This window comes from Microcaecilia unicolor, chromosome 2 (assembly GCF_901765095.1).
Source record: "Microcaecilia unicolor chromosome 2, aMicUni1.1, whole genome shotgun sequence".
Lineage (NCBI taxonomy): Eukaryota > Metazoa > Chordata > Amphibia > Gymnophiona > Siphonopidae > Microcaecilia > Microcaecilia unicolor.
In genome coordinates, this window is record NC_044032.1 from 302720700 (window position 1) to 302747753 (window position 27054).

The 27054-nt window shown below is 43.2% G+C and overlaps 1 protein-coding gene across 12 annotated transcripts in view; it reads left to right on the plus strand.

Annotated features, from left to right (window-relative positions):
- PTPRD (protein tyrosine phosphatase receptor type D) overlaps positions 1–27054 on the plus strand; it is a 1064164-nt gene that overhangs the window by 880673 nt on the left and 156437 nt on the right. The window lies entirely within an intron of this gene.

Consider the following 27054-nt stretch of genomic DNA (forward strand, 5'->3'; position numbering starts at 1 on the left):
ACAAAGTATGGCGTGGAGGGGCATAATAGAATGGGGCACCCAAGTTTTCCTGAGAATGTCCTCACAGGACATCTTGCGAAGGGGCGGGGAAACCCCTATTATCGAAACAAGATGTGCGGCCATCTTTCGTTTCAATAATACAGTCGGGGACGCCCAAATCTAAACATTTAGGTCGAACTTAGAGATGGTCGTCCACGATTTTCGGCGATAATGGAAACCGAGGATGCCCATTTCAGAAACTACCAAATCCAAGCCATTTGGTCGTAGGAGGAGCCAGCATTCATAGTGCACTGGTCTCCCCGACATTTATTTAGATTTAGATTTGCTCACACCTTTTTCAACATGCCAGGACACCAACCGGACACCCTAGGGGGCACTGCAGTGGACTTCAGAAATTACTCCCAGGTGCATAGTTCCCTACCTTGTTTGCTGTGCCCCCCAAACCCCACTCCCCACAACTGTACACCACTACCATAGCCCTTAGGGATGAATGGGGGCACCTAGATGTGAGTACAGTGGGTTTGTGGTGGGTTTTGGAGGGTTCACATTTACCACTACAAGTGTAACAGGTAGGAAGGGGATGGGCCTCGGCTGCCTGCCTGAAGTGCACTGAGGTACCCCCTAAAACTGCTCCTGGAACCTGCATACTGCTGTCTTGGAGCTGGGTATGATATTTGAGGCTGGCATAGAGGCTGGAAAAATATTTTAAATTTTTTTTTAGGGTGGGAGGGGGTTAGTGACCACTGGGGGAGTAAGGGGAGGTCATCCCCGATTCCCTCCGGTGGTCATCTGGTCAGTTCAGGCACCTTTTTGAGGCTTGGTCGTAAGAAAAAATGGACCAAGTAAAGTTGCCCAAGTGCTCATCAGGGACGCCCTTCTTTTTTCCATTATTGGTCGAGGACGCCCATGTGTTAGGCATGCCCCAGTCCCGGCTTCGCTATGCTTCCGACACGCCCCTGGGAACTTTGGTCGTCCCCGTGACGGAAAGCACTTGAGGATGCCCAAAATCGGCTTTCGATTATGCCGATTTTCGGCAACTCAATTTGTGTCAAAAGATGGGTGCCCTTCTCTTTTGAAAATAAGCCTGATAGTATATACTACTTATATTTTGTTCTAAGTATTAAAGGAAGAGACTTCAATTCAATACAAAATTTAAACAAATGAAACCTCAACTGCCACAGAAGGTCTACATTGATGACCATTCATCAAAGGCTATAATCACTGGCTTCAATTAAAGCACCAAAAGAACTCCTACAAACAGAGAAACAAAACACTTACAAAATAAGTTGCTTGGTCTAGTGGTTAGGGTGGTGAACTTTGGTCCTAAGGAACTGAGTTTGATTCCCACTTCAGGCACAGGCAGCTCCTTGTGACTCTGGGCAAGTCACTTAACCCTCCATTTCCCCAGGTACAAATAAGTACCTGTATACAATATGTAAGCCGCATTGAGCCTGCCATGATTGGGAAAGTGCGGGGTACAAATGTAACAAAAATTAAATTATTAAAATAATATTGCAGTCTCTTCACTAAGAATGTTCAAATAAAGCCAAAAACTATCATAGATATGAGTCCTCTGTGCACAGACAAAAAGCCATATCACTTAGCTTAGGATGGTATTTTTCACGCGAATATCCCCAAAACGCAGCTGGATTGATCTTGCTGAGTTCTCTATTCGATTACTGTAGCATGAGGTCCATAATCCTTTGATGAATGGTCATCAATGTAGATCTTCTGTGGCAGATGAGGTTTCATTTGTTTAAATTTTGTATTGAATTGAAGTCTCTTCCTTCAATGCTCAGAACAAAATATAATTTTTGATTTTTCAGAATACTGAACTCTTAGAATATTTGTGATAGTATACTACTTACAATGTCAACACAATACGTAATAGAACATTTTAATTGACAGTATAGGGTATAAGCAAAGAAGCTGAATGCAGATCCCTTTTAAAGGCATGTACAATGGGAGCAGTGATTTTGGAAAAATATATGTGGGGAAAAAAAGAGCAGCTTCACTTGACAGCTTCCACTTCTGTGTGCTGCACTCATACATGGAGTTAGTCATTCCACAACTTCTACCCACTTATAGGGATCAATATTCAGAGCAGTTGAACCAAGCAGGAGAGGCTGCTGCCCAATTAAATCATTCTGAGCCTGGAGGAGCCAGGAGTTATGCGGGCACTGGCAGTTTGCAAGCAGTGCCCTCATAGCTAACCATACATAGAGGGCTGTTAACTATGGCATTGACTATTGGCTGTACCTGCACAACTTCTGGGTGCTGCCAAAGACCCAAATATTTGGTACCAGAGCCCGGATATAGCTCAGCACTGAATATTTGGTTCTAAATTAGCCATCAGCAGTCAATGTTTAAAGGAACGTCGCCACTGCCAGCTGAATATTGACCCGATAGTTGCCAGTTAATTAAGAAAGCTGCAAAAAAAGTGTTTTGTGTTCTTTTGATGAGAAAATGAGCAATGGGAGATTAAGAAAAAAGACTTTCTGCCCTGGCTAAAATGAGCACTTCTAGTAAACCTATGCATACCTCACTGCTGGTAAGCTATTGGGGAAACTTTGCTTAAATATGTGTGTATTCCCATTGTAAAATGGAAAATACATTATAAATTTTTACCCTACCCAAACTACATACCCAGTGAACCTTTATATACATAACACACACAAATACAATCATCTAGTTTATATAATTGTCCTCATACTTTTCAAGCCTGACATGAAACATGCCCTCTTCAAACCAGTACATGCCACAGATATGCACATGCAAGTAATGTTTTTTCTAAATTGCCTATTTCATTGTGCACATACAAATAACCCCTCTAAAATGACCTCCATAGTATATTATATTGTACCGTTTCTGGTTTTACATGCACAGACATAAAACTCAATCTGATATTTAGACATTAAAGGGACAGAGATTGCATGAGCTCTAAATTGTAATGTTCAGTTCCCCAGCAAAGAAAATAAATAACTCAAGGATGCCAGTTGACAAAAGCATAAATATGCCAATGATTCTAAATTCCGAAAAAACATAATTATAGCCATATGAAATATCAGTACTGTGCTTATACACACAAATAGCTTTCAGATCCAACTAGTGATTTATCTACCTTAAATATTTTTGCAGTCTTCATTTCATTATAGTTAGAGCTACATAAATCATGAAATGTTTGCTTATATTAGTGCTATTCCATTCCATCCTGGCACTAGCGTAACTGTTCAGTTCCCTCTTTCCAAGCATGGCTGTCTACAGTAAAGGTTTCAGAATGCACTTCAGATTTCCAAGGGACTGATTTACTGAGAGTCTTTTCAGTGGCCCAAATATCCAAAGCACAGTTAGGTGATTCAGTAACAGGGTGCTGCAATCTAGGCGGCATAATAATGCAAGTAGTGAGCCTATGAAGGGCATTTTCGATATAATGTCTAAATTCGACTTTGGGCGTTTTTTGGAAAATATCCAAAAATCCAGTAGTGAACATAGCCATTTTTGAACCTGAAAAATGTCTTCCCCCCCCCCCCCCCCCCAAAAAAAAAAATGGCCATTTGCTAGACATTGTTGTGCTCAGTGCATCTTATCTTTTTGGACCATTTTGAAAAAATAACGTCCAAGTGAAAAATGCACAAAATTAAGCCATTGGGATATGTAAGAGGAGCCAGCATTCTTAGTAGACTGGCCACACAGACATCCCAACAAAGCAGTGAGGCACCCTAGGGGACACTGCAGTGGACTTCATATAAAAGGTCCTAGGTACCCCCTTATATTATATAGTGAGCCCTCCAAATCCCACCAAAAACCTACTGTATCCAACTGTACACCACTACAATAGCCCCTATGCCTGCAAGTGTCACCTATATGTGGGTACAGTAGGTTTTTGGTGGGTTTTGGGGGGCTCACACTTTCCACCACCAGTGTAACAGAGTGGGTTATGGGCCTGGGTCCCTTTCTCTACAGTGCACTATACTGATCACTAGGCTATTCCAGGGACCTGCTTGCTGCTGTAATAGGACTGGCTATAACATCTGAAGCTGTCATAGAGCATGGTAAGTACTGTTTCTTTTACATCTTTAGGGGTGGGAAGGGTTCAGTGACCACTGAGGGAGTAAGGGGAGTTGTGCCTTAATCCTCCAGTGGTCATTTGTGGAACCTCTTTATGACTTAGTCATTATTAAAACAGGTCTAGCCCAAAACGTCTAGGTTTTAGCCTTGGACATTTTTGCTTTGCTCCATTATGGTAGGAAAACATCCAAGTGTAAAGAATACCCACATCCTGCCTCCAACCCCCCCCCCCCCCCCCCCCTCCCCGACACACCCCCTTGTGATCTAGATTTGCAGCATATGAACTGCATAGAAACACATCTAAACAAATTATTTTGTAAATAGCGATTTGGATATTTTTGCAAGAAAAACATCCATCTGCCACTTTGTGCCATTTTTGGATATTTTTCTGTTTTGAAAATGAGCCCTTATTTGCATAAGTATCCTTGCAGAATACCACTAGAATAACCCGGCACTGGCACACCTAAGTGTTGGTGCTAACATTTAAAACAGCTCTTTGGCTTGCGTAAATGTTAGCACATAAAGGTGACATTTATACACTTTATTTACAGTACGCTGAATTCACTGTATCAGACCCTATTGTTCAAAGTACCACTGAGGTCTACTTATCTAGTCACATTAAAACCATGCTTCAATGTTTTATGCTAATATACACATATTTAGGGCTTCTAACACATGCATTACTAATGGGAACAAAACTTTTAGTGAATCATACATTACAAATAGCACTCTGCATTAATTAATGCCGTTGTGTTAACTCATGCCATTATAATCCCCTGAGGAGTAATGACATTTCTGCATTAATTTTGGAGTTAATAATACAAATGCGTTGCTTAATGCAAAAGTGTGCATTTTGAATGATAGGGTCCTATAAAGAAAATATGGTTTTCAGTGTTTTAATGTTCATTTATTTATCTCAGTTTATTAATCACAACTATAGCCTTTATCTAGTGATATCACAAATAAACAGATTAAACAAGTACAATTATTAAAACACTTTAAGAAATCCTCACATTATCCATTGACCTCATATTCTTAAACAAAATATATTCATTGATACAATTCCTCCAAATCAACATGCCCCCCCAGCAAAAGTTTTTAAATAGTTGATAACATTTACCCCAATGGTAAAACGTTCTCACCCCACCTCTTGACAATTCCACCACAGAAGTGCACCCTCCAATTATACGTGGATTAATCAGCCATTCAATTAACCTTTTTATGTTAAAAGTATAAAATATTGACCAAAGCACTGGGCTTTCAATGCCTTCCAATAATGAAAGTACTCCATTAGTGTCCTAATTGTCCTTAGAAAGCTATTACAAATTGGAGAAGCAACAATAGAAAGAATTTGTCTGCCATAAATGTGGTCTCCTTCCTTCATGGCACTCTTAAGGAGATTAACTTGCAAAGATCTTAACACATACAGTAACACAGTAAATGACGGTAGATAAAAAGTTCCATTCAAGAATATAATGTGCCAGCCTTCCATAAGGATTCTTAAAAACCAGCAATAACATTTCAGATTTTTCTCGTACCTCAGGGACAATTCTATAACAGAATATCTCTATTTAGGCACCCCGAGGGTGAGTGGTAGGAGCCTATTCTATACAGCTTAAGTATCTTAGTTCCATTATAGAATATTAAAGCAATCTGGTATCTGCGCATCAGTCTCATTAGTGGGACCGATGATGAAATCATCAAGTCCTGAGGTTGTGTTTTTGTGTGAGGTACATGGTAAAGTTTATTGAGTGACTTGCTTTTAGTAGGTACCTTAAGTGAAGAATGCTTTAGGCATTGGGTTTTGGACATATGCACATAGGTGCATGCATTCCAGCCATAGACCTTTTGTAAATGCATGCCCCTGTGTTCCAGTGATGCGCATATAAATTAGTATTCGGGTAGATTCAAGAAAGATTCTTAAAGTTTAGGTGCCAGGATGATATGCACTAAATGCAAATTCCTGTAACAGCAGTTCCATACAGAACTGCCCTTAAAGAATATTAGTATATATCTGCAGTTTCATGCCTAACTTTAGGCATGAGCTCTTACACTATTTCAAAGGCTGGTGTAAGTGCTTGTGTCTAACTGTTAGCAGTTAGGCACGTAACTCCTAGTATTTTCTGTAGACTGTATGTGTCACAAACACAAGACAGTGAGCCCTTGGACCGCACCCGGAGCTGTGGCAGACAAGTCCCCTGGGCTGGCACAGAGCAGGAGTCAGAGCAAGAATCAAGGCAAGACAGGGTAGGGCAAGACAAGACAAGGCTAGGTAAGGCATGGTAGAACTAGACAAGACTAGGTAAGGCAAGACTAACCAAAACACAGCTAGACAAGGCAAGGCAGACAAGGCTAGGCTAGGCACAGCTAGACAAGAAAAGACAGGAACCGGAACCAGACAAGACAAGTTAAGCAAGGCAACAGGGCTAGAACTGAGCCCAGACAGAAACAAGGCAGGACAAGAAAACAAAGCTAGAACTGGGTGCAGACAAGGCAAAGCAAGGCAGGGCAAGAACTGGATCCGGACACAGCAAAGAGCTACACAAGACATGGCAGGGCTAGAACTGGACAAGGCAAACTAAACGAAACAGAAAAGACTAGGGCTAAGTGCAGAAGACAGAGCAAGGCAAGAAGGAAAGCAAGATCTATGCAAGATGGACTAGTTGGGGCTGTAACACAAGTCTAAGGTAAGACACTATTAGCCTGTCCAAGGCAAGGCACCGTCTAGAGACAAGGCAGGGCAGGAGCTTGAAAGGAACTCGGAGACAAGGCAGAGCTGGAGCTTGGCAGGAACTCAGAGAGAAGACAGGACTAGAGCTTGGCAGGAACACAGAGACAAGGCAGGGTTGGAACTTGGCAGGAACTTGGAGAAAAGACAGGGCTGGAACTTGGCAGGAACATAGAGGCAAGGCAGGGCTAGAGCTTGACAGGAACTCGAAGGCAAAGCAGGGCTGGAGCATGGTGAGAACTCAGAAACAAAGCAGGGCTGGGGCTTGGCAGGAACTCAGAGACAAGGCAGGGCTGGAGCTTGGCTGGAACTCGGAAGTAGGAACACAAGGTGACCTTCCAAGGCAAGACCCCCGACAGGAGTCTTTGCGAAGCAATCCGAAGAAGGGCCTGGGGCTCCCTCAAATACGCTCAGGCCTGTGATGTCACTCCTGGCATGCGTTCTGAACTTCCCGCCATGGACCCTAGAAAGGACCGCCCACAGTGCATGTATGCACCTAGGAGAACGCTGACGATGCCGCCACACCAGAGAAGACGCCGCAGGAGAGACAGTAAGTTGGGTTTCAGATAGGAGTCCCGGCAGGGCCGTGACCGTATGCTTAACTCCTAGACATGCCCCTCCTATGCCCCCCAAGAAGTTGTGTGAGATAGAATTTGTGCACACACCTTCTAGAATAGCAACTAAGGACAGTTGCATGATAACTGCTAAGTAGTGCCGATTAACACCAATTAAACTACGACTACTACTTATCATTTCTATAGCACTCCTAGACATACGCATCGCCATACACTTGAACATGAAGAGACAGTCCCTGCTTGACAGAGCTTACAATCTAATTAGGACAGACAAACAGGACAAACAAGAGATAAGGGAATTACTAAGGTGGGAATGATAAAATATGGGTACTGAATAAGTGAGTAAGGGTTAGGAGTTAAATGCAGCATCAAAAAGGTGGGCTTTTAGCCTAGATTTGAAGACTGCCAGAGATGGAGCTTGACGTACTGGCTCAGAAAGTCTATTCCAGGCACATGGTGCAGCAAGGTAAAAGGAACGGACTCTGGAGATAGCGGTGGAGGAGAAGAATGCAGATAAGAGAGATTTACCCAGTGAATGGAGTTCCCAGGGAGGAGTGTAGGGACAGATAAGAGTGGAGAGGTCCTGAGGAGCTGCAGAGTGAATGCACTTGTAAGTCAATAAGAGGAGTTTGAACTGTATGCGGAAATGGATAGGGAACCAGTGAAGTGACTTGAGTAGAGGGCTAATATGAGCATAACGACACTGGCGGAATATAAGTCGTGCAGCATAATTATGAACAGATTGAAGAGGAGAGAGATGGCTAAGTGAGAGACCTGAGAGAAGCAAATTGCAGTAGTCTAAGCGAGAGGTGATAAGAGTGAGGATAAGGGTTCTGGTAGTGTGCTCAGAAAGGAAAGGGTGAATTTTGGTGATATTATAGAGAACGAAATGAAAGGTTTTAGCAGTCTGCTGAATATGTGCAGAGAAGGAGAGAGAGGAGTCGAAGATAACCCCAAAGTTACGAGCTGATGAGACAGGGAGGATGAGAGTGTTATCCACAGAAATAGAGAATGGGAGAAGAGGAGAGGTTGGTTAAGGGGGAAAGATAAGAAGCTTAGTCTTGTTCATATTTAATTTCAGATGGCGGTGAGCCATCATAAGTACATAAGTATTGCCATACTGGGAAAGACCAAAGGTCCATCAAGCCCAGCATCCTGTTTCCAACAGTGGCCAATCCAGTTCACAATATACCTGGCAAGATCCCAAAAAAGTACAAAACATTTTATACTGCTTATCCCAGAAATAGTGGATTTTCCCCAAGTCCATTCAATAACGGTCTATGGACTTTTCCTTTAGGAAGTCGTCCAAACCTTTTTTAAACTCCGCTAAGCTAACTGCCTTTACCACATTTTCTGGCAACGAATTGCAGAGGTTAATTACAGAAGGACCTTACATGACTGGGAGACTGGGCAGCTAAATGGCAGATGACGTTTAATGTGAGCATTTGCAAAGTGATGCATGTGGGAAAAAAGAGCCCGAATTATAGCTACGTCATGCAAGGTTCCTCATTAGGAGTTACGGACCAAGAAAGGGATCTGGGTGTCGTCGATAATACACTGAAACCTTCTGTTCAGTGTGCTGCTGCATCTAGGAAAGCAAATAGAATGTTAGGTATTATTAGGAAAGCTATGGAAAACAGGTGTGAGGATGTTATAATGCCATTGTATCGCTCCATGGTGCAACTGCACCTTGAGTATTGTGTTCAATTCTGGTCGCCGCATCTCAAGAAAGATATAGTAGAATTGGAAAAGGTGCAGCGAAGGGTGACTAAAATGATATCGGGGATGGGACGACTTCCCTATGAAGAAAGACTAAGGAGGCTAGGGCTTTTCAGCTTGGAGAAGATATGGCTGAGGGGAGACATGATAGAGGTATATAAAATAATGAGTGGAGTGGAACAGGTGGATGTGAAGCGTCTGTTCACACTTTCCAAAAATACTAGGACTAGGGGATATATCTCCCCTCAGCTGCCTTTTCTCCAAGCTGAAGAGCCCTAGCCGCTTTAGCCTTTCCTCATAGGGAAGTCGTCCCATCCCCTTTATCATTTTCATTTCCCTTCTCTGCACTTTTTCTAATTCCACTATATCTTTTTTGAGATGCGGCGACCAGAATTGAACACAATATTCGAGGTGCGGTCGCACCATGGAGCGATACAAAGGCATTATAACATCCTCATTTTTGTTTTCCATTCCTTTCCTAATAATACCTAACATTCTATTTGCTTTCTTAGCTGCAGCCGCACACTGAGCAGAAAGTTTCAACGTATCATCAGCGACGACACCTAGATCCTTTTCTTGGTCCGTGACTCCTGACGTGGAACATTGCATGATGTAGCTATAATTCCGGTTCCTCTTTCCCACATGCATCACTTTGCACTTGCTCACATTAAATGTCATCTGCCATTTAGATGCCTAGTCTCCCAGTCTCATAAGGCCCTCTTGTAATTTTTCACAATCCTCCCGCGATTTAACGACTTTGAATAACTTTGTGTCATCAGCAAATTTAATTACCTCACTAGTTACTCCCATCTCTAGGTCATTTATAAATATATTAAAAAGCAGCGGTCCCAGCACAGACCCCTGAGGAACCCCACTAACTACCCTTCTCCATTGAGAATACTGACCATTTAACCCTACTCTCTGTTTTCTATCTTTTAACCAGTTTTTAATCCACAATAGAACACTACCTCCTATCCCATGACTCTCCAATTTTCTCTGGAGTCTTTCATGAGGTACTTTGTCAAACGCCTTCTGAAAATCCAGATATACAATATCAACCGGCTTTTACTTCTCGGTTATCTAGCAGTCTAACCAATTCTTTTGCCGGCTTCCTGCTTTTAATATACCTAAAAAACTTTTACTATCCAGCTTATAATCGAAAGAGAAAAACGCCTATATTTCGACCCACATTGGGAGATGGGCGTGTTTCTCGCAAAGGCGCCCAAATCGATATAATCGAAAGCCTATTTTGGGCGTTTGCAACTGCACTCCGTCGCGAAAACGACTAAAGTTGCCGGGGGCGTGTCGGACGCGGAACTGGGGCTTGGTTATCAGCCGAGGAGAGATGGGCGTCTTTAGCTGATAATCGAAAAAAAAAGGCGTTTATACCGCGATTTTGGGTCACTTTTTTTGGATCCATTTTTTTCACGAACAAGTCCCAAAAAAGTGCCCTAACTGCCCAGATGACCACTAGAGGGAATCGGGGATGACCTCCCCGACTCCCCCAGTGCTCACTAACCCCCTCCCACCAAAAAAAACCCACTTTACAAACTTTTTTTCCAGCCTGTATGCCAGCCTCAAATGCCGTACCCACCTCCATGACAGCAGAATGTGTTCGATCCTGTCACAGCCCTTCCCTGGGTCAGATGTGGCTCTCGGGTGCACTACAGGGTCACATCAGCATTGCATTGTGGTGGGTGTAGGGTATTGGGCTCCGTGATTTCATTAGCTTGTGTTACAGTCTCACGATGTTGGTAGTTGGTAGGCTCTTCTCCCATGGTGCTTTTCCCACTGCCTACTGGGTCAGAGTGTGCCCTGTTGTGTTTCCTGTTGTAGTCCATGCGGTAGTGGCCATTTTTGTAAGCCAGTTTTAGTTCCCTTTCCTGTGTTAGCCACGTTACAGAACTTAGTTCTTACCCTGAATGTGGCTGAAAGAGGGCATTGTACAGCATTCTGCCAGCTCTGACCTACTGCTCATCTCAGTACCAGGGAGACTCGTTGCCAGTGGGGCACAACCTCTGATCTGCAGTTAACTGTGAGTAAAGGCGGTTATTCCAATAAAGGACGTTTTCGGAGAGATTAGTCTTCAGGTGTAAACTGGTGTGCCAATGTTATACAGCAGCAACCAGTCCTAGAGGCCTGCGTGTATGCAGGTCCCTGGAGCACTTTTAGTGGGTACCGCAGTGCACTTCACCCAGGTGGACCCAGGCCCATCCTCCCCTACCTGTAACACTTGTGCTGGTAAGTGGGAGGCCTCCAAAACCCACTGTACCCACATGTAGGTGCCCCCTTCACCCCTAAGAGCTATGGTAGTGTTGTACATTTATGGGTAGTGGGTTTTGGGGGAGGAGGGTTGGAGGGCTCAGCACCCGTGGTAAGGGACCTATGCATGTGGGAGCTTTTTCTGAAGTCCACCGCACTGACTTAGGGTGCCCAGTTGGTGTCCTGGCATATCAGGGGGGCCAGTTTACTACGAATCCTGGCCCCTCCCACGACCAAATGGCTCGGATTAGGACGTTTTTGAGCTGGGCGTTTTTTCTTTCCATTATCGCTAAAAAAAAAACAAACGCCCAGCTCAAAAACGTCCATTTTTTCGAAAATACGGTTCGACCCGCCCCTTCATGGACCCGTTCTCAGGAGATAAACGCCCATGGAGATAGGTGTTTCCGTTCGATTATGCCCCTCCACGTGTTTTTGCCTCCAAAGCAATCTTTTTTTCGAAGTCCCTCTTAGCTTTCCTTATCAACGCTTTGCATTTGACTTGACATTCCTTATGTTGTTTCTTATTATTTTTAGTCGGTTCCTTCTTCCATTTTCTGAAGGATTTTCTTTTAGGTCTAATAGCTTCTTTCACCTCACTTTTTAACCATGCCGGCTATCGTTTGGTCTTCCTTCCTCCTTTTTAGTACACGGAATATATTTGGCCAGGGCTTCTAAGATGGTATTTTTGAACAGCATCCACACCTGATGTAAATTTCTGACCTTTGGAGCTGCAGCTCAAAGTTTTCTTTTTCACCGTTCTTGTCATTTTATCATAGTCTCCTTTTTGAAAGTTAAATGCTAACATACTGGATTTCCTGTGTGTACTTACTCCAGAGCTTATATCAAATCTGATCATTTTATCATCACTGTTCTCAAGCGGTCTCAGAACCATTACCTCATGAACCAGATCATGTGCTCCACTAAGGCCTAGGTCTAGTCCCTGCCATATTTATTGGATTTAGCTCACACCTCTTCCAATAGGAGCTAAGGTGAGTTACATTCAGGTACTCTAGATATCTCCCTAAATGAAAATCAGAACCGACCATCTCTAGGGATGACCTAAATTTCAGGATTTGGACGTCCCTGACCTTATTATCGAAACGAAAGATGGACGTCCATCTTGTTTCGATAATACGGGTTTCCCGGCCCCTCCATCAGGACGTTTTGCGAGGACATCCTCAACAAAACTTGGACGGCCCTTTAGATAATGCCCCTCCACGTCTCCTTATACATACATCATGACCCTCCCACTTACCCCTTGTTTCCTTTCTTCTAAATGTTACCAGTCAAAAACTAGTATTATAAATCTTTCTTGCAATAATGCCACCATCAGTAGGACCATATCTTTGGAGCTGAAAATCTGAAGCACAGCTAAGTTTTTGTTCAGCGTTAGTTTGCTGTGCACTTCAGCATTTGAGGTAGAAGGTTTTTATGCCAATGATGTTACCCTTGATTTGTTTGAAAAATTCACAGGCTGGATTCTGAGGCTTTTTCCTTCCACATATGTTTTCCTACTTACATTTATTTATTTGCAAAACTTTCTACACCACTCTGACAGGCAGAAAAATGTACAGGCTACGAAAAATATGAAAGGAACTCCATTAAAGTATAGAACAGCAAAGCCGCCATACCAGGGCGTAGCCAAACACATAAAAACATGTCAGAGACAGAATAGGTTTAACTGCTGGTTTCAATCAGACTGTTTCTCCAAAGGCTAATCAAAAGAGCCAGCCAGGTTTTTAGCTCAACTTTAAAGTTCTTGAAGGAGAGATTGCTACGGAGAGAGATGGGGAGATTGATCCAGTTGTGAGATGCAAGGAAGAAAAGTTGTAAAAGTATTTTTAATAAATGTAGGAGTGGCCTAATGGCTAGTGCAGCAGACTTTGATCCTAGTGACCTGGGTTTGATTCCCACTTCAGCTCCTTGGGCAAGCCCTTGGGGTCCTTTTACTAAACTGCAGAAGAAAGGGCCTACAGTAGCAGCAGGGGCTGTTTTTCCTGTGTGCCAGGGCCCTTTTTACTGCAGCGGGTAAAAAGCCCCCCCCCCCCCCAAAAAAAAATGGCTATGCGGAAATTTCCTGTGCGGCGTCTGTGGCTCAGCTCTAAGGGAGTTTCAATCTGGCATGCAGCCACTGGAGGTGTAGAACAAATTTGATGGTGGTTCTGAGGAAGATTTGTGAAATGTGGTCCTGCATTGAGGAGCCGGCATAACATGAAACAAACAAATATGGTGGACTGTTGAGTTAGTCACCGAGCACACAGCACCTGTATTATGATGCATACAAATGATTGGAGGTGGCGTATTTGAACAGCCAACAGAGGTTTAACGGACATATAGAGTTTGTCCATGAAGAACAGTCATCCAGCGTTTATGTGAAAATATTTTCACTGCGTCCATGCGGAAGGCGTGGCGTTTGTAGGAAAAGGACTATTTTGCTGGCAGGACTGAGTTTTGATTATTTGAGTATGATATAATGTATAAGCATGGTAAAACATATGCACAATATGAAACAGTATAAGTATGCAGTTTAAAATGTAAAATTTTAAATGTAAAATCAACTGTTTTGTATTTAAATTAAATACAGGTGTGCAAGGTGAGCGGAGGAGTGAATGTGTGAGGTTTTAATAGTAGGCAGCAGCGCTAGTGAGGTTAGCGGGCATTGCAATATAATAAAATGTATTTGTGATAAAGAAAAAATACTGGAGTCTTTGTGTAGTCGATATTAAAAGTGACTCTGGAATTAAAAGAGTTATCCCCTGATTAGTAATTTTGGTATTCTGTATACTGCAAGAACATTTAAGCCTATTCTATAAAATTGAAGCGTACTTTAGCGAATACACCTAGGCGGGATTATTTTCTGTGCAGATTTTTCAGGTGCCATATATAATAGAATCAAACCCTTTGTGCACAGTAATGCTGATGATGGACATATCTGAACTATATTTATGCATGTGCTAGTTTCTTGATTTCTGTTCTTGGACTTCTTTCAATTCATTCAATGTGATTTTGATTAACCAGCTATTTTTATAACGTAAACCTTGGAGACATCTTTTCTATACAATTTTGTATTTTCTTTCAGGGTTTCATACCCTGTTTGCTGCTATATTTTTCTGCTATCTTTTTTTCCTCTTCTAACTATACTTTTATGTCTATTGCATGATTCCAGTAACCTAGTGGTTAGGGTGGTGGACTTTGGTCCTGAGGAACTGAGTTCAATTCCCTGCACAGGCAGCTCCTTGTGACTCTGGGCAAGTCATTTAACCCTGCATTGAGCCTGCCATGAGTGGGAAAGCGCGGGGTACAAATGTAACAAAAATAAATTATTGAAATCATACTTAGATGTAATGACCTGTGTGTGCTGTGGTTCCATTCCATGACAAGATGTTGAATTAGAATTTTGGATTTATTTTGAATCCCAGGTTGTTAGAAAAATTCTTGTCCTCTAGGGAGGGATCCCAGTCAGCATCCAAAGAAAATACAGAGTGCAATTTTAAAACAGGGTGCATAGGTTTGGGACAGAAAAGGCACATAGACAGCTTTGTGTCTTCATAAATCACTAGCACAAATCCTGCAGAAACTGCACCCAGATTGCAGGCACTAACATTTATGCTTGCTCAGGAGCAGGCTTAAATGTTAGTGTGTATTTTACAAAATATCCCTGGGATTTCTATATATGGCACCTTAATTTCCGTGCGGAAATCAAAGTGTATTCTATAACAATGCACATAACTTAATTGTTTAGCTGATCATCACTGCTAATTGGATGTTAACAAGCAATTAGCACTAATTGGTATTATTTAATATTGTTGAAATTCAAACTCTGCTTATTTCAAGCAGCATAAAATGTTTTGTACTTTTTTGGGATCTTGAAAGATTGTTTGTACCTGGATTGGCCATGGTTGGAAACAGAATGCTGGACTTGATGGACCTTTGGTCTGTCCCAATATGGCAATACTTATGTACTTAATCTAAACTGTAAGCCACATTGATCTCGAGCTGGTTTTTGGGATAATGTGGGGATATAAATGTCATAAATAGATAAATAATAAAATAAGGTGTTTGGTCGTGATGTTGAGTCTCAGCTCCACTTTTGATTGAACTGGAAACCCAAATGAGCAGATAAAAAAACTGGGATTTAACTAGATTACTCTTCAGCTACATTTTCAAGCCAACCGCCTTGAGTGAATCTCTTCATAAAGGCGGTTAATAAATCCCAATAAATAAATAAATAACATTTTTTCTGATTTATTCATAAAATTCTTCATTGTGATACTTCTGTTAGGGATTATTTTTCTTTGTAGCTGGCTGTTTGAATTCTGCTTTGGAGAACCTGCTGCTTGTATATAAACCACGAAGCATATCCCTCTCTGGCCCAAGTCTTTTGCTGCTGCTTCTCCTTGGATGGAATGCTGTGAGAGATGCATATGCTCAGCCAGTATCAATACTGCTGTTAAATCAAAGCTGCAGACATTCCGAGTTGACTTTGATTTTTCCTGATTGTTTAATAAAATGTACTGGGATGCCTTGCGTGAAAAGTCTCAGTAATTGATTGATGGATCATCAAAACAGCTATGACATGTACAGAATGAATGATGATGCCTGCTTTGCTTCTTGATAAAAAATTAAGGTGGTGTCATGCTGTATGTAAAATTATCTCCAGGTAGGATTACTTCTGCTTACAGTAATCACAACTTCAAAACAAAACTACTACTATGTAATTTAATACTAATTATGTTATCCCTAAGCACCCATTAATTGCTCTCAAATGGTCAGTATATTAAAATAGCATGTTTGCTTTCATTCAAGATTTATTCACAAACAGTATGGCAAATTGATACTTGGAAACATGATACAGATAGTGAGATCTTTTGGATTCTACAAATTGAAAAATTGTAATCTGAATCTTGTAATTTGGGTATTTCAGGACAAGTAGAATTTACTAGGTTTTAGTTGCAGACTTTGATAAGAAGAACTACAGGGATCGATATTTAAAGCGATTTATCCAGACAGGAAAGCCTCCTGCCTGTTTAAATTGCTTGTACTATCTGCTGAAGTTCATCCGCACTTAACCGGGTAGTACTGCTAAATATTACTACTGACCACCCCCATGGCACTGACGATATTCAGTGCTGGTGCCCAGATAGCTAATCAGGCAAATAAGACTGCATAAAAAGCAGTCCTCTGTCTTTTGGTTAGCTATCCAGGCACCAACATTGAATGTTGGTCGGTACCCAGATAACTTCTGGGTAGCAGCAGAATCCTTGACTATTGCCTCTCGATGCCTTCCCCCTCACCAACCCCTAGACCACAAGAGAAAGTCAAGAATGTTGGGGGTTGGAGGGGTCTGTGAGATTTCTTCTGTTTGGGGGGAGGGAGTTTGGGGATGTGGTGAGCTCTGATTCTAACCCAGTGTTCAGCTGCTACCCAGTTAGCATAGAGGGTAGTGGGTTGGACATCACACCTGCCTGCATGCCTTCATGCCATAGCCAGAGGCTGACGCAGAGCCCAGATATTTAGTACCAATGGGGGTAGCTACTATGGGGCCACGGGGGCCCCCTAGATTTGGCCCTGGACCCCCCTACTGATGACCCTCTCAACCCCCCTCCCGACATCAAGCCGCCATCGCCTACCTTTGCTTGCAGGGGACCCCAACCCCCGCCAGCCGAAGTCTTCTTTCTTCGTTTGGTTTCTGAGGGTCTGACATCCTGCACGCACGTACAACGTGCAGGACATCAGACTCACAGAAACAGAACGAAGCCTTGCGATCTGCAGGGCTTTGTTCTGTTTCTGTGAGTCTGACATCCTGCACGTTGTACGTGCATGCAGGACGTCAGACCTTCAAAAACCAAACGAAGGGAGAAGACTTCGACTGGCGGGGGTTGGGGTCCCCCGCCAGCAAAAGTAGGCGATGGCGGGCAGGCGGGTGGGGTGTCGAAAGGGTCATCAGGGGGGGGTCAAAGTTGTTGGAGGTGGTGCTGGGGGGGGGTGTCGGCACTGGTGGCGCCAGGTGGGGGGGGGGGGTCGGCGGCACCGGGGGGGGGGCTAAAATGTGCCTCCTCACCTCGGCTCTGGACCCCCTACTGCTGAAGTTCAGATACGCCCCTGTTTAGTACCAGTACCCACATAGGTTCTGACACTGAATATCAAGGCTACGCTCCGTCCTCAGATGTCATTGTTTATAAAATGCTGACCACCAACAATTGAATATTGACTGGTAAGTTTTTATAAGTAACATTGTTCATCCTTCACTCTTACATTGTCTGGATTCTTATTACCGTATATCAGTGGTTCCCAAACCTGGCCCTAGAGGCACCCCAGCCAGTCAGATTTTCAGGATATCCACAATCAATATTCATAAGACAGGTGTGCCTGCAGTGAAGGCAGTGTCACGAGTCATCATTTTTAAGGAATAAATTGTGTATGACTACTTCCATCACCTTGGATTCCTTGGATGTGTCTTGTTGATTCTGCTACATTTTTGTTTGACTTGTTTCGTTTATAATGGTCTCAGCTCCTCTACCTTGGTGGCTGATCTCTGTTGTCCCACAATATTTACCATTACACTGCTTAGGTCTCCTGCTTATCACACACCAATAAAGATGATAGGCTATTTTCATAAATAATTGAGTTTATTGTTTTATTGATCTACACTATGTATTAATAATATAGAATAAGAATAATTATACAACAATCTATTAATCCCTAGATAATGGAATTGATCATTATTTCTTTACAAAAATATTTTAAATATGTATCACCATAAGACTGTTATACAAGGAAGGTGAGGTAAGAGAGCTATATAATTGAACTCTTGCACAGAAAACTAAAAGAAAGGGAAAAAAAACTTCCACAGGCGAACACTAGTTCAAAACAGAGATGTGGAAGACACCTAAACATAGTCCAAGATTTAAAAAGTCTTTTTATTCCTTAAAAACAGTGGACATATTCTCAACACAGTCTTTGAATGCAGTATACAGGATGCACTCGACCAAGCAGCTTATTTTTGAAAGAGAAAGACACCCATATTTCGACCCAAATCGGGAGATGGGCGTCTTTCTCTCATGGGCGCCCAAATCGGTATAATCGAAAGCCGATTTTGCGTGCCTCCAACTGCAGTCTGTCGCGGGAATGAACAAAGTTGATGGGGGCGTGTAGGAGGCATGGTGAAGGCGGGACTGGGGCGTGTTTATCGGCCGAGGAGAGATGGGCGCGATCGGCCGATAATGGAAAAAAAAGGGCGCCAGAAGTGAGAATTTGGGTCACTTTTTTTGGACCCTTTTTTTTCACGAACAAGTCCCCAAAAAGTGTCCCAACTGCCCAGATAACCACCGGAGGGAATCGGGGATGACCTCCCCTGACTCCCCCAGTGGTCACTAACCCCCTCACACCAAAAACAAGAACTTTAAAAACTTTTTTCCAAGCCTGTATGCCAGCCTCAAATGTCATACCCAGCTCCATCATGCAGGTCCCTGGAGCAGTTGTTAGTGGGTGCAGTGCACTTCAGGCAGGTGGACCCAGGCCCATCCCCCCCTACCTGTTACACTTGTGCTGCTAAATGGGAGCGTTCCAAACCACCCCCAAAACCCACTGTACCCACATGTAGGTGCCCCCCTTCAGCCATAATTGCTATGGTAATGGTGTAGAGTTGTGGGCAGTGGGTTTTGGGGGGATTTAGGGGGCTCAGCACCCAAGGGAAGGGAGCTATGCACCTGGGAGGTATTTTAATTTTTTTTTTTTTTACTTTTTACAAGTGCCCCCTAGGGTGCCCGGTTGGTGTCCTGGCATATGAGGGGGACCAGTGCACTACGAATCCTGGCCCCTCCCACGACCAAATGCCTTGGATTTGTTCTTTTTTGAGCTGGGCGCCTTTGGTTTCCATTATTGATGAAAACCGATACCGCCCAGCTCAAATCCGCCCAAATGCGATGCATTTGCCCGGCACAAACCGTATTATCGAAACAAAAGATGGACGCCCATCTTTTTCGAAAATACGGTCTGTCCCGCCCCTTCGCGTACCCGTCCTCGGAGATAGTCGCCCATGGAGATGGGCGTTCGATTATGCCCCTCCAAATGTCCCAACATAGGCCGTATTTCTGCACATATACCTTCATCAGGGGACCTGTCGGAGTGAGAGAAATCACAATACTGGAAGCAGCTAGAGTATATTAAACACAAGCACACAATGTGCTTATCTGAATCACACAGTGCGAATGATATACGTGGGGCAAAGCCAATGACATCTATGAGAAAGAGCGAAAAGCCTCTTGTACAGACCAACCACAGCCCATTCGATGCCTCTTGTCTTCAATAAGCATAAACCTCATTAATCCCAACTTGCCTTGAAATCAACCATGATAATCTGTCCGGTGTTTTGCCCAGTGCTTCTCTTGTATATTTTCCATCTTTAAAAACCAAGTGTGTGTCTTAGTCTTGATGCGTGTTTTTCACCCCAAATGTACTGAAGATGCCTAGTGTTGCAACAATAAAACCTACTTTCACCATGGGTTGGTTAGGAGGCAGACAAGCATGGGCTTTTATTTCTATTGCACCCACACCCTTTACTTTTTATAATCTGCCTTCATAATGTATAATTCCATTATTTTATCTGGAGGTCAGTTTTCAAAATTTCCTGCTGTTCATTCACCTGCTTACAATTCAATACTTCTCTTACCCCCTTTCTCTTCCTTGTTCAGTTCTCAGGTGATGAGGTGGTTAGCTTCTGCTTTCCTGCAGGATGTGGCCTAGTGGTTAGAGCCAATGGGCTGAGAACCAAGGAAGCCAGATTTTAGTTTTTATTTCTGCCACTGAAAATGTGTTGTGACATCTATAGATTCTACAACTACTGGTATAAACGCCATCAACTGTGTCAGGACAGACTCTAATTATATTTTCATATATATTGAGTCCTGACACAGTTGATGACATCAAAAAACCTATTATTTCATTCATCTGCCGCCAAGGGAGTGAGTTTGTTCCCTCAGAGTCCCGCCCTCGAGGAAATGATGTCAGAAGGCGGGACTCTGCGGAACGAACCACGTCACGAAGGGAGAGAAGACTAGAGACGGGCAGGTCAGGCTGAAATGACACGGCCGTCGCTGGGACGAGGTAAATTAAAGATTTAAAGGGCGGCAAAGGGCAGATAGGAAGGAAGGGGAGGGAAGGGGAGACCCAGGGTGCCGCTCACCCAGATGGATGGAGGCAGGGGAGAGGAGAATCGCGCTGGGTATGGATGGAGGGGGAAAGGGGACAGAATGGAGGGCAGGGGAGAGGAGGTTTGCTGGACATGGGTGGATAGAGGGGATGGCAGGGGAGAGATGAGGGTTGCTGAATATGGGTGGATAGAGGGCAGGGGAGAGGAGATTTGCTGAACATAGGTGGATGGAGGGGAGAGTAGAGTTGCTGGACATGGGTGGGTGGCTAGAGGGGAGAGGAGGGTTGCTGGACATGGGTGGATGGAGGGGAGGGCAGGGGAGAGAGGAGGGTTGCTGGACATGGATGGCTAAAGGGGAGAGGAGGGTTGCTGGACATGGGTGAATGGAGGGCAGGGGAGAGAAGAGGGTTGCTGGACATGGATGGATGAAGGGAAGGGGAGAGAGGAGGGTTGCTGGACATGGATGGAGGGGAGGGGAGGGCATGGAGAGAGGAGAATTGTTGGACATGGATGGAGGGAAGGGGAGGGAAGGGAAGACAGGAAGGAGATGCACATGGATGAAGGGGAGAAATTCTGGACATGCATGGAGGGGAGGGAAGACAGAGGAAGGAGATGCACATGGATGGAGGGGAAGGGAGAGAGAAGAAATGCTGGGCATGGATGGAGGGGAGGGAAGAGAGAGGAAGGAGATGAGATGAGGGAAAAGGGAGAAAACCTGCATATCGATGGTGAAAATAGGCAGAAGCTGGATCCACTGGACAGTCAAGTCTGCAGAGGACCCAGCTTTTACTTACGGGTGTAAGGCAAGAAATGAAGAAGAAAGGCGGAAAGTAAAGAAATAAATGGAAAGGAAGCCCTGGAAACTGAGTTAAGAGGACAGATAGCAGCAGAATCGGATACTGGGCCAGCATGATCAGAAAAACAAAGTCACCAGACAACAAAGGTAGAAAAGATCATTTTATTTTCATTATAGTGTTTGGAATATGTCCACTTTGAGAATCAGGTGCTCAACATTAAAAGTTTATATTCATTTACTTATGGCATTTTATCCCTCATTAAACATGAATTAGGGTGTTTTGTGGCTCTACATGAGAATTGTGATATTATGATCCCTTGTTTCATATTGTTGACGGTCTGCATTTTCCGTATGGGTGGTATATTGGTGTATTAGGTTCTGCCCAGTGTAATATTTATGGTACAGTAAGGGTCTGAGTGTGTTTTTGCACAAAGTTGTGCATAGTGTTTTGCAGTTCAGCGATTGTGCTTTGAGCAACCACTTTATTCTTTGACATATGATACATATCTAATATCTAAATTTAATAAAATGTATTAATTGTGACTTTTATTTTTATTTTTTTTTCTGTGTGTTATCAGACAATTATGGATTTAAGCTCCACCCTGGCCCCGCCCCTAACCCCACCCCCTTTAGCCTCCCCAAACAGTTGGGCCACCGACCGCCTATGAAAGACACACAAGAAAAGGACTAGCAGAGCTAGAACTGCAACAAGCACCCACAGATAAAAGCTCAACTGAAGACCTCTGTTGCCAAGGCAAAGTAGAAAGTTTCCAGTTGGTTAATAAAGGCAACATACAAGGGAGGTCACCAGGTAAGGGTGCTGCTTAGTTCCAAAAATCCCAAGATCATCTGGAAGGCTGGAAGATCCGGACCGGATTGGTATGACTTCTGGAACATGGGAAACAGCAAACAGACATCCCACAGCAGCCACCCGGTCTGACCACCAGGTGGCGAGATGAATGAGAACATGAACCATGGTCAAAATCGTGACAAACTGATCATACATATTTATAGCTTTCAACAATGGGTAAACATCAGTTTTTCATTTTCCAGTTGTACCCCTTGTGTTTCCTCTATCTTGCCCTACTCATTGTTGTTGTTATTACTATTATTATGCATGAGACATAACACGAACACAGATTTGTCTGGTATTACTAGAGAATGTGAACTTCACTCTGAAGCTTAGATATTATCCAGGTATCATCACAAAATGTAGCTTAAACCCAGAAAAAAATATATTTTGTAGGTCCACTATTGTCAAATCTAAAATTTCAAGGTTTCAAAGAATATCAATGATATGCTTTGATGTCCCCATGCATACTTCCTACCCACCCCCCTCCTCCCACCCTGTCAGACTGTCATAGTAATGCTTGAATGTTTTCACTTATATACACTGTCAGCTAGCACATTTGCTTATTTCCGATCTGAGGAAGAAGGGCAACCTTCGAAAGCTAATCAAGAAATGTATTAAGTTATGTCCAATAAAAAAGGTATCATCTTATTTTCTTTTCCATGTTTTATTTTGTTTGATTTCTATTGATAACCTTAAGAGTGGACTAACATGGCTACCACACTCCTCTACTTAAGGTTTTATAGAAATGTGTCCAGTCTTGGAGTAACACCTAAGGCTCCTACAACAGTAAACCAACGTGGCTTATTCCAGAGTCTTTGAAAATCTGCCTAGGCAGAGGAATGCTGAGATCCCATGAAATACAAACAGGAATAGACAAGGAGTGGGAAATAGACCTAGTAATCCAGAGATGGACGAGGAAACTTTGGATGCTTAAATGACGTTTATGGACAGGAGACTCGACACAATACTATGTTTCGGACACAGGCCTGCCTCAAGAGTCTCTGTAAATGATCTTTCATATGACAGTTTCCAAAAATACGAGACATGTATCGTGAGCAATTGAAAGTAGAGATTGATCTAATAGACTCAAATGGAAGATGGAACAGATGGCATGCACCTGAGCATACTGAAAGAACTCAAACATGAAATTGCTGATCATATGCAAATAGGGCTTGTAAATGAGGGCCATATTAAAGGGACAAAGGAGAGTGAAATGAGGATGGTTCTGCACAACTGGATAGCATCAAATTTCGGTTGGTTTCCAAATAAGCTATACAAGACAAATACATAGTGGCAGCAGAATTCACTGCATTCAGTGGTGCTGAATAAACATATTCATTTAAATATCAATGCTGGTGTTAATCTTGTGGCTGAAGAGAGTTTTTGGTCCACCCCTACTCTTTTGCACCGGCTTCTATCTGTTCACATGTGTACACCTACCGCTGACTCCATCAGCCTTGTAGGCTGCAGCTGTCCTGCACCTGATCATAGATGGCCAGACAGGCAAGAGGTGAAGCAAGCACCTATAAAGGCATCATTGACCCACGGTTCCAGGGAGGGATTTGACTAGACCAGTGAGACTGGCGAAGAGTGAGAGGAACAAGTGATTGGTTGGGTGAGTCTGAGAAGGAAGCACGCAAGTATGGAGTAGCGAGGTAGGGGATAAGCAGGGCCAGTTTTACACCTGGTGAGACCCATGGCAGAAATTAAAGGGGGGCCCCTGATCCCCCCCTCCCCCAGTTCTCCTCACTTGCATTGCTACTACACAGTCCAGGCATCTCTTCCCCTTCTTCCCACCACAATCCATTTCCCTCACCTTTAAAATTCTTTAAAGTTTGTATTCTTTAAAATTTGTATTTCCCTTCTCATAGGGGCCCCGGCATTGCAGGCATCCTCTCAAGCTGCCTCCAGCTGTCCCAAAGTTTTCCCTCTCTGCTGCAATCTGCTCAGGTGGAAACAGGGAATTGTGTCAGAGGGGGGGGGGGGGCATATTACTGCAGAGAGGGAAAGCTTTGATGCAGCTGCATGCAGCTTATGAGAATGGATGCTGCGCTGGGGACCCTCTGAGAAGGGAAATAAATTTTAAGAAGATTAGGAAAGGGAGGAGGAGACAGACTGCGGTGGGGAGAATGGGAAGAGATGCCTGGAGCGCAGGGCCCCCTCTAGCTGTTAGGCCCAGGGCAGCTGCCCTGTATCCCCCCACCTCCCCACCCCCACCGCCGGCCCTGGAAATAAGTGCTGAGATTGGTGTGTGATGAGGTTGAGTGGGTACCATCCCCTGAATTTAATGATGTCAGCTAGTTCTATAGTATTGATTTAGTTTGTTTGTCTTAAATTTGATGCCTGATCTTATTCTTAGCACAATTTATTGTGTTGAATCAAAGTACTTAGGTTTTATTTCCTACGAAATTCTTTATAATAATGGATTGCTTTATAAGTAGTGAAAAATGTGGATGCCTAGGACAGCAGGTTGAAATATTTGGCTCTTTTACCATGCCTTTATAATTTTATTGATTGATCACTGTTAGGCAGAAAACTTCTGGAATTGATTTGCATTAATATAGGCATCTATTTATTACTGGAACAACATGACTTGTTCTGCATTAGTCAAAAGGAGTGTTTCACATCATGTGTGTGATTTACAGCACAAAGCTTGCCTAGACCAAAATACTTTGCCACTTCATGGCCATAAAAAGACAAATGCCTTTTTTTATAAATAGAATCTAGAATCTGTTCATGCTGAAGTCTGAAAAGCGTATAACACAAAAATGGATAGGAATTTATTTAAACAGATAGTTTTCAAATGGGGTTTGCATACCGAAGAAGTAGTTTTTGCATGGAAATGGCTTGTTATAAATTGCCTAGAACTTATATGGGTAAAAGAATGTGTGTTACACCACTTTGTACTTACTTTCCACCCATAGTGAACAGAGGTGTTCCAGGGGTCAAACATGGCAGGAATTGGATTTTCAAAATGAAGTGTTCAAGTTTCTGCATGCTATAAAGTTTAGTTTAGTTTATTTGCACTTTGGTATAACACCATTCAAAACACAAATCGAAGCAGTTAGCAGCTAAAATAATAGTCAGAAAAGAACTAACAACACATAGGAAAGCTAAAAAGAGAAGGAAACTAAGGTATAAAGGGAATAGAGAGCCTGGATGTCTGTTGTTCTGCCAGTCCACTGGCCAAGCTGTGGAACACGATCAAAAGCCTTCAGTTCTGGTCACCGTATCTCAAAAAAGATATAGTGGAATTAGAAAAGGCTCAAACAAGTGTCACCAAAATGGTAAAGGGGATTGAACTCTTCCTATATGAGGTACAGCTAAAGAGATTAGAGATCTTCAGCTTGGAAAAGGGATTTATTTTTTTTTTATTTTTGTTACATTTGTACCCTGCGCTTTCCCACTCATGGCAGGCTCAATGCGGCTTACATATTATATACAGGTACTTATTTGTACCTGGGGCAATGGATGATTAAGTGACTTGCCCAGAGTCACAAGGAGCTGCCTGTGCCTGAAGTGGGAATCAAACTCAGTTCCTCAGTTCCCCAGGAGCAGAGTCCACCACCCTGACCACTAGGCCACTCCTGAGTGGTGTAAAACCAGCAGAAGTGAATCAATTTTTCATTTTTTTCGAAAGGTACAAAGACTAGGGGGCACTCATTAAAGTTACATGGAAATACTTTAAAAACAAATAGGAGGAAATATTTTTTCACACAAAGAATAGTTAAGCTCTGGAACTTGTTGCTGGAGGATATGGTAACGGCGATTAGCATATCTTGGTTTAAAAAAAGGTTTGGACAAGTTCCTGGAGGAAAAGTCCATAGTCTGCTATTGAGATAGACATGGGAGGCCACTGCTTGCCCTGGGATTGGTAGCATAGAATGTTGCCATTTGGGTTTCTGCCAGGTACTTGTGACCTGGATTGGCCACTGTTGGAAACAGGATACTGGGCTAGATGGACCATTGGTCTGATCCAGTGTCGTTCTTCTTATATAAGTCTTAAATCAGGAATAGGATAGTTGAGCTCAGAGGTCACGTGGGAGGGAATTCCAGAGGGAGGGACCAGCAAAAAAGAAAGCAGAGTGTCGAGTGGACTCATGTCTCGAACAAGAGAGGGAAGGAGAGGTTAAGTGATTACCAGTGGAAGAGCATAGGGAGCATGCGGGTCTGTAGGGAATGATCAGTGTCAATAGGTAGGAAATAAATATAAGTATGAAGTGTGTGTAAATATGCATGCACGTTTTCCTTAGAAAATTGGTACAACTTACGTGCATACTCACTGAACAAGTTGGGGCAGATTCTGGCCGATATTCAATGCTCCTGCCCTGTTAAATAGCACTTAACTGGCTAAGCGCTTATATTCAGCATGAGATAGTCGGTTTTCCCTGAATATTAGTGCATAGTGGCTAACTGGCTATATCGCACGACATAACTGGTTAGCCACAAATTTTCAACACATTGCCAGCTAAGTTTGACGGCCAAATTGGGCCACCCAAATAACAGGCCTATCTTTGGCTGCTATAAACTTAACTGACTAGCTCTGAATATTGACTTGGCCAGTTAAGTTTAAACCAGCCCCCCCCCCCAACCCCCCCCCCAGATATTCAATGCCGTTCACCAGCGATGGCCCATAATTGAATATCCAGGCTCATCACCGATCGCGGGACTTAGCTGACTTGCCTCCCACGGGCTGAATATCAGCTACATTGTTACTGAATGACCCCCTATGAGGGCAATTCTATAAAGAGGGCACTAAGAACATGACTGAACAGAATACCAACAAATACATGCATGTGTATGCAAAGACATGTTGCAAATGCCAGTTTTCTGACTATACACTGTTGAATAAACTGGTGCCTAAATGGGAGGGTATATAGTTTGAAGGTGGATGAACACATG